Here is an 8,780-nt window from a genome sequence, read left to right on the forward strand (position 1 = left end):
AATCCTGCATGCTGCTAGGGGCGTTACAAAAGGAACGGATGCTGCGCTGCATGTGTAATAAGACAAATGGGGGAAGGGGGGGGGGGCAAAGGTACCAGTGTTTTGTTCAAAGCGAAGGTACTGCATGGGGAGGGGGGGGGGGGCGTTGCCACGCCGCTGCACCGAGTGCAGCCGGCCCTAGTGACGCCTCTGGTAGCTGTTTTCTTTTGGATAACTAAAATGTACAGCTGAGGTCAAGAAGATTACAAAAGAACGAAGCACAAACCTGTCCGGTAAGCAAACTGCTTCAAGAACTAATTTGCTGTCACTGCGAGGTTTGACAACATAACTGTGGAACTTCCTCCGGTCCCTGTCTCCCTGAAAAAGCTTTAGAGGCTGTTCGGAGCAAAATGCGATAGGTGTGAAAGCCGATTCTTCAATAGTGCCAGCTTCCGCACTAAGCATATCTGTTAGCGGGCATTCGATGCCCCCAAAAAACTGCAGCACCTGTGTGACTGGAAAGCTTTGGGCACGCACGGAAAAATTATAAAAAAAGAACAACATCAGGAGCGTTTGTAGAGAGTTATGTTATTTCTTGACGCCTCTGGAAAACCTTCAATGTTTGATTACAGGGAAAAACAGAGCTCCAAAAACCCACCTCTCTCCTTTTTTGGTGGGCCAACTGTCGAATGCTTGGGGTACACTTTTTTTTCCGATGGAACGCGCCAGTATTCAGCCGCGCTGGTCCTCGATTCTCCCGTAGTGTTTTGCACTAACAGCGCGACAGCCGCCGCATGCTTACACTTCCCCGCGACACCGGCACGACAGTCGCAACGTGCTGCGATGATGCGAGCCAGAAAAATTCAGGCGATGTACAGACGTAACTTACCTCGATCTCCACGCTCTTCGGCAGCGCGTTGATTGTAGTCTGCGCCGTGCATTTCCCCCTTATTTCGGAGCCGCTTAAAAGCAGGAGCTCTGACGTTGTGCACGTGACCAGCTTCAAGCAAAAGCTTGCCCTTTTTCAAGTTCCCTCCTCGGAAGAAGGAATTCAAAGCGTCCAAACCGCGAAATGCCGCCGATATGACTATCGGCACGCTCTTCACCGCCATTCCACCAGCCTCGGGCAAGGCTGCCATGCCGTCTGCAACGGCGGAGCAATCCTGCGATATGTTCGCCGCCTGCCCGCTAGATGGCGCTGGTTGTTCAATGGTCGTGGCGTCTCCTGACGACTGCCCGTTGCCTGAGCCACTGAAATGGACCACTTTTCCAATAACGTCCTGCGCATGGGCAAAGCCTCCTCGTCCGCCAATTTTTACGACTGAATTTTTGAATAGGAGAGGAGCTTGCTGAACGTGCTTTTCCTCAACGTCCCCTCGACACGACTAACTCCTGCGCAATAATCGACCCCTTGGAGAAAGGCGTAAGCCAGCTTTCTGCAAGGCTTGTTTTGCAACCAAAAGATCTCGTTCCGAGACGACACTCTCGCATTCTTTTTGCAGTCGCGTTCCCCCTTCTCAGCAACGTCTGGAGTATCGCCATTCGACTTCAAGATGGCCCCGAGAGAGGGGGGACCGCTGTCTACCTCCTGTAGCACCGCAGTAAAGGTTAGGCAGGAAATGCAAGGAAACAGGCTTTGCTTCCGTGACGGCAGGAGTGGGCTACCTTATACAGAAACTCTGGTCATAATAAACTTTCTTACAAGTTTCTGCTGAACAAATTAGACTGAACCGCCCCGTAGCGTCAACTTCCTCCCTTCACCCCTCCGTAACCCTAGCCCGAACAATGAACAGCAGTACAGCTCACCAGGAACTTAGCGACGACAAAAAGTATTTTCGTGGGCCACGCTGAGCGATGATACATCCGACTCACAAAGACGACGGTGACTGGGACTCCGGGAAAACTTCCCTTCGCATACTGCGAATTCCAGTCACTCCTGAAGAAGGGAAGGGGTTGCTTCCGGCACCTTGGATTGAAAATAAAGGGTTTTCTACATGAAGGCCATGAGATATGCTTGGCTCGGACATTCTACTACCTTATTTGCATTTCAGCGCAGTATGAAGCCAGCCAGCAAATGGAGCTCGGCGTGGAACCTGCGCCAGAGTGTTTTTATTGTGAATATTGCCGTTCGATGAAAACCACAGTGAGGGCTAGCACTTTAATTCACACCTACTCCTGAGACTTGGGGGTGTCTTCAACATATAGCTTCCTACTGGGAAGTCATCGGAACGCGGAGGTCATAAGTTAGGTTACAGCCCAAAAAATATGTAAACAAGGCAGGAATTCAGATGGGGTAGGGGCTGCGCCCCTTATGAAAGTACTTGGGGGGCTCTGGGCCCCCCGCCCCGCCCTCCCGCCTGTTCCGGCGTTCCTGACCCTTAGTTACAAATGGTGTTAAAAGCAACAAGAGTTGAAAGTGCAATACTTTGAGGGTGCGATCTAGTGTGTGTACTGTGGCGTATTGTGCGTGTTCTACATTGTGTGCACTGTAGCCGGTGTTGTCTGTGCACTGTGCCTTGTGTAGTGTGAGGACGGTAGCATGTGTTGTATGCGCGCGTTGTAGCGCGTATTTTGTGTGTGGTTTGGTCAAAAATTCTAGAAAAAGCAGCACAGAAACCACCTGCGAAAAAAAGATACCTGAGCTGTGCCCACTGAGTGCCCTTACAATTAGAGCGCAGTTCTTAGGCACCCGCTTCTGCGATTCGCGGCGTTGCCGTCACCGTTGTCCGTTGTAACCAGCAGTGGACACCCTTTAAGCTGCGAAAGGAATGGAGCGGAAGTTTGGATTAAAGGAGAGGGTAAACGCGCGACCTCCTGCCCTCCTTTGCAACCGGCGCGCAAGTGGGGGGCACAGGTGTGCATAGCAACCGTGATGTCACAAAGTAGCGGTAGAACGAGCACGCGATGTTCGGCGGTGGCAGCTACACCGCCGCTCCTTCGCCAAACGACGTCTCGTTGCAGTCGAGTGAGTGAGACGCATGGCTCCGATGCGGCCCAGTGATTTCGCTCCAAGCGAATTGGGGGAAAGCGGCAGTGGGTTGGCCTCAAGGCTTTCGCCAAGCACACTTTAAAATTTCCAAAATGTTTTCAGTATTTTTTCGAGGAAAGAAAATGTGGTGTGTCTGTCTCCAACAGCTGCGAAACCAATAGAGCGGGGGTTTGGAAAGCAGAGGGTAAAATGTGTAAATTGGTTTTTAAGGAAATAAAATGCGCAGTATCTGCCTCACACATCTCGGTGGACACCTGAACCAGAGTGAAGGCGCATAACTGCCCTCTTAGAAGAGTGGACACCTCAATCGTGCTTTAAGCTACGTGGCGGTAGTGACAGATGTGCGCTGCTTGTTTTGGCATTGACAACGTTGTGCCAGAAACGCTGCCACCTGTCAGGGTGACAGGGTCGGTGGGGACTTTAATGCAGATATAAAGACAAGCGAGAATTTCTTAACACTTATGCGGGAGAACATTTAATTCCTCTGGCTCGTAACGCCTCCAACAGCCGTGACAACCTCGCGAAATACATGCGCAGACCTCGACTTTGGGAACCAGGCATTCGTGAAGCAAGTCGAGCATAGATCCGTCTATTTCTCCGAGATCAAAGCTTCCTTCATGACAATTAAGAACTGTTAGTCGAGTGGTTCTTGAAGAAATATGAGTGAAAAATAAGAAGTTGTCTGTAATTGTACGTACATGTCTTGCCAGAATTCTTTGCCTCAATCTATCGAAAAGCTGAACCAGCTGATGAGCTGTGCTCAAATAACGCGTTAGAAAGTAGCGTAATCGTCTATTTTTTTTTAGCTGTTAACCAGTCCTGTAGTCGCCCCAGTCAAGTAATTGCTTTGTCGAGACTAGTTTTGTTCATATCAAAGTTGAAACGAGTTTTGTTCCTAACCAGCGTAGCATGTTCATGTACGCTATTCAAGAACACTGCAAAAATTCAAGGGTACTTGCCTTTGTGCCCAAACAGGCACCTGCATGTACTTGTTTAATGTGTTAATACATTTTGTGCAGTAACATGCCTCCTTTGGAAGACCTAAATAATTCATTCATTCATTCATTCATTCATTCATTCATTCATTCATTCATTCATTCATTCATTCATTCATTCATTCAAGATATGGAAATTACAAAAATTATATTACAAATCCCAATTACATTACAAAAATTACAGGATAAATCTTCGTCACAGTGAGACATGAATATATACAGATGAGACAAGGTAACAAAATGCAACGCCCATTTGTTACAGCTGGTGCGACGCTACTCAGAACATACCCAAGCCTCTTCCCATTGGCTGCAGCTTGCCTGACGCTCCGCCCGACGCTGCCCTATCCCGAGCTTGCCAGAGCTATTCTGAGGCTTCATGAGGCTTCTTGGTTGAGTTTGACCGTGTTAATTAGTGCTTTAGCACTAAAACATCGATGTGCTGTCCATCTCGGAACATGCTAAAAAGAATTCTATGCGGCAAACATTATTCTGAAGTCCTCCACTACAATGTCTCTCATACGCCAAGTGCAGCTTCAGGACGTTAAAACCCCATGCCCTACCACAGTCTCTCTAACCACTGTGTGAACTAGTCCATAGGGACTACAGAGTTGCACATGACTGATGGCGCAGCACACAACAGCAATATTGACAATTGCGCATTCACCACATTTAGACGTGCTGAACAGTTCAACTGACAAGCAGCACTACAATATTTTGTAGTGTAGGACGTCTTCGAAGGCGCTGCGTGGCGAACGGCTAGCGGTACCGGTTCGGTTCAGTCCTGAGGCAGCGATCAGTCCCAGCGGCAGCGATCAGCGCACACGCACGAGCATTGGCGCCATTGTCTTCGTGGTCTTCTTCCTTAAGCCAGCCGCCGAGGGTTCGGGAGCCGAAGGCCTGTTTTACAACCGCCCCCGGGTGAAAAGGCGCCATCCTGGCGGCCTAGAGTGATGTGACGACAGCGGGGTCGTAGTATGGTTTGAGGCGGTCGGTGTGGACAGTTTCGCTACCTCGGCGACGATGATCAGTAGACGGTGTAAGGGGTTCGATGAAGTAATTGACGGGGGATGTCTGTTTAAGAATGCGGTAGGGGCCCTGGTACTTGCTGAGAAGATTGGAGGAAAAGCCGGGACATGAGGAAGGAACTCAGAGCCAGACCAAAGAGTCAGGAAGATAAGTGGGATGAAGTGCAGAGGGATCACGGGTGCTTTTCTGCTGCTGCTGGGAGTGTGAATAGGAAGACCGGGCAAGCTGGCGGCATTCTTCGGCATAAGAGGCGGCTTGAGAAAGAGTCGTAAATTCACAAGCATCAGGGCGGTAAAGGAGAATGGTGTCCATTGTGCAAGAAGGCTCACGGCTGTAGAGGAGAAAGTATGGAGAGAATCCGGTGGTGGCGTGAGCAAGGGAGTTATAAGCATAGGTGACGAAAGGTAGAACGCGGTCCCAGTTGGAGTGATCGGAAGCTAAATACATGGCCAGCATGTCGCCAAGAGTGTAGTTAAAATGGTCAACGAGGCCATTTGTCTGCGGATGGTAGGCGGAGGTGGTGCGGTGGACGATGTTGCATTCCTGAAGGAGAGCTTCTACAGCTTCAGATAGAAAGGCCGGACCTCTATCACTGAGCAACTCTTTGGGAGCACCATGGCTAAGAATGATGCGCTGAAGGATGAAGGATGCAATGTCGTGGGCTGTACCAGATGGCAAAGGCGACGTTTCGGCATAACGGGTAAGATGATCGATGGCGACAATGATCCAGCGGTTGCCGGCTGTTGTGTTGGGAAGAGGGCCGTAGAGGTCGATGCCAACACGCGCGAAGGGCTGCGCTGGGCAAGGCAGCGGTTGCAAAGGAGCGGCGGGTCGGCGAGGTGGTTTTTTTCGGCGCTGGCATGCGGGGCACGACTGAACGAACTTGCGCGCATAACGGTACATCCCACGCCAGTAGTACCGATGTCGTAGGCGGGTGAAGGTATTCAAGAAGCCAGCATGGGCACACTGGGGATCATCGTGGTAGGAAGAGCAAATGAAGGAGCGCAGATGAGCCGGAATAACAAGCAGCCACTTGCGACCATCCGGAAGGTAGTTCCGGCGGTAAAGAAGCTCGTTTCTGATGACGAAATAGTGGGACTGACGACGCAGAGCACGGGAAGGAGGTCGAGGCGATTGGCCAGACAAGAAATCCAAGAGGCAAGCGATCCATGGGTCTCTGCGTTGCTCGGAAGCTATATCAGCGGGCTCAAACGTCAAAGAATCCAGGGCGGAGATAGAAGACGCTGCCTCAGGCGGCAGAGGGGAACGTGAGAGGGCATCAGCATCTGCATGTTTACGGCCGGAATGACAGACCACGCGGATGTCGTACTCTTGAAGCCGCAGAGCCCAGCGCGCCAGTCGACCAGACGGATCTTTCAAAGACGACAACCAGCAGAGGGCGTGGTGTCCGGTAACAACGTCAAAAGGGCGCCCGTACAAGTAAGGGCGAAATTTGCCGACCGCCCACAGGATGGCTAAACACTCCTTCTCGGTGACAGAGTAGTTGGCTTCAGCTTTTGTTCATGTCAGGCTGGCGTGAGCGAATACGTATTCGTCAAAGGCAGGCTTGCGCTGCGCGAGGACTGCGCCGAGGCCGACGCCGCTGGCATCGGTGTGGAGTTCCGTCGGAGAACGAGGGTCGAAATGACGCAGAATGGGCGGAGTGGTCAGGAGGCGACGCATCATCACAGGCTTCATCACAGGCTGGCGACCAGGCTGAAAGCTCGTGGCTGGAAGCAGCTTGGTAAGAGGGTCGATGATAGTGGCAAAGTTGCGGACAAAGCGGCGGAAATAGGAGCTGAGGCCGACGAAGCTGCGGAGGTCTTTTACAGAAGTGGGTTTCGGAAATTCTTCTACAGCTCGGAACTTTGCCGGGACCGGGAGAATGCCATCCTTAGACACGACATGTCCGAGAATGGTGAGCTGCCGAGCCCCGAAGCCGCACTTTTTTAAAGTGAGTTGGAGGCCAGCGTCGGCCAGGCAGCGAAGAACAGTATCAAGGCGCTGGAGGTGAGATGAAAAATCCGGTGAAAATATAACAATGCCATCTAGGTAACAAAGGCATATGTGCCATTTATGTCCGTGGAGTACGTTGTCCATCATTCGCTCGAATGTGGCGGGGGCATTGCAGAGGCCGAAGGGCATGACATTAAATTCATATAGCCCGTCGGGTGTGACGAATGCAGTTTTTGGGTGATCGGCCTCTGCCATCGGCACCTGCTAGTAACTAGAGCGCAAGTCCAAGGAAGAGAAGTACTCAGCGCCCTGCAGGAAGTTGAGGGCGTCGTCGATAAGAGGGAGAGGGTAAACGTACTTGCGTGTAATCTTGTTCAGACGACGGTAGTCAGCGGAGAACCGGATGGAACCGTCTTTTTTCTTAACAGGCACCACCGGCGATGCCCAGGGGCTGTGCGACGGCTGTATCACGTGGCGCTTGAGCATGTCGGTCACCTGATCGTCAATGATCCGGCGAACAGCGGCTGAAACGCGGTACGGACGTTGGCGCAAAGGGGCATGCGTGCCAGTATCAATACAGTGGGTAACGGTGGTTGCGTGGCCCAGTGAAGTTTGCTGGTAGTCAAACGAAGCTGCAAAACGGTGCAGGGCGGCGACAAGTTGGGCCCGTTGGGTAGGCGTCTGGGCGGCGCTGACGGAACGGTGAAAAACATCGAGAGCAGACGGATTGGCGATGGGAACAGGCGTAATGGCGCTGGCGTGAAGGCCGGCCGAGCTATCGACGAGGGGGTATGCTAAGGAGGGATCTAGCACGGCAATACTACCAAGCGATTGGCCACGCAGCAATGTGGTAAGGCAGGAGAACGGGTTGGACACATAAATAGCGCTGGAGCCAGAATAATTGTCAGCACAGCATGAGGCAGCAAAACCGATTTATGGTCAGCGCATTGTAAAGAGGGCGTATATGTGACAGTTGCGTCCGAGAGAGCAGCACAAGAAAGAGGCACGAGCACTGAAGAAAAAGGCGGAACGTCAGTGTTAAGTTCGCTGAACTTTATGCGGTGTCATCCAGCCTCTAGCACAATGCATGGAATCGCGGACGCACGACACGACGCATGTCGGTGGCTGGTGTATTGTTGCTGGCGGCATCGTAGCCAGAACGCTCGTTCTGTCTCCGGTTTGCCTCCCTACCACAGATACTTTCTAGCGCGCAGCGTACTACAGTGCACTCTTTGAATATCAGCGGTCGGTGTGTTTGCGGCCAGTGCATGTTTTTTTTAATCTTCTCGCGTCCCTGCGGATCACTGTGAGGACGCAGGTGTACGGTGGCCGATCGGTACGCGATGCGGCGCCGATGGGTCTATGAGCGTCCGATACTGAGAAGAGGCCCATAGTTAAGCTGTAGTTGCCACTTGACGCTGGGCCCTTCAGCGACAGCATTCCTTTTTTTGTTGTATAAGCAGCCTTCGGTGATTGTTCCCGTGGCATAGGTGCGTCTCTTATGGGCGTGTGCGGGAGAGGAAACGAAGAGGAAGGCGGAAGTTCGGAACGCGGCGAGTTCAGTGCTTTTTGTGCACGTGCTCGGAACCTCTCCTTTCCTAGGTATTTGATTGGCTCGCATCCTTTCCCCAGTCTTTGATTGGCTGACGGAGACTTTGTTGTCCTTTCCCCGGGCGTTGACTGGGGAGTGGGGGGAAGTGTCGCCTGTTTTATGATTGGTTGCTGTCCCCGCCAAGGGCGGAGACAGAAGGCTTAAAACGGAACGCTTCCGGTGAAGTGGGGCTGATTTCGTGTAATCAACGGTTCAATCATCTTGTAAATACTTTTCTCCTTGC

The sequence above is a fragment of the Amblyomma mixtum genome, chromosome 3, assembly GCF_055824585.1.
Source record: "Amblyomma mixtum isolate Tamu chromosome 3, ASM5582458v1, whole genome shotgun sequence".
Classification (NCBI taxonomy): Eukaryota; Metazoa; Arthropoda; class Arachnida; order Ixodida; family Ixodidae; genus Amblyomma; species Amblyomma mixtum.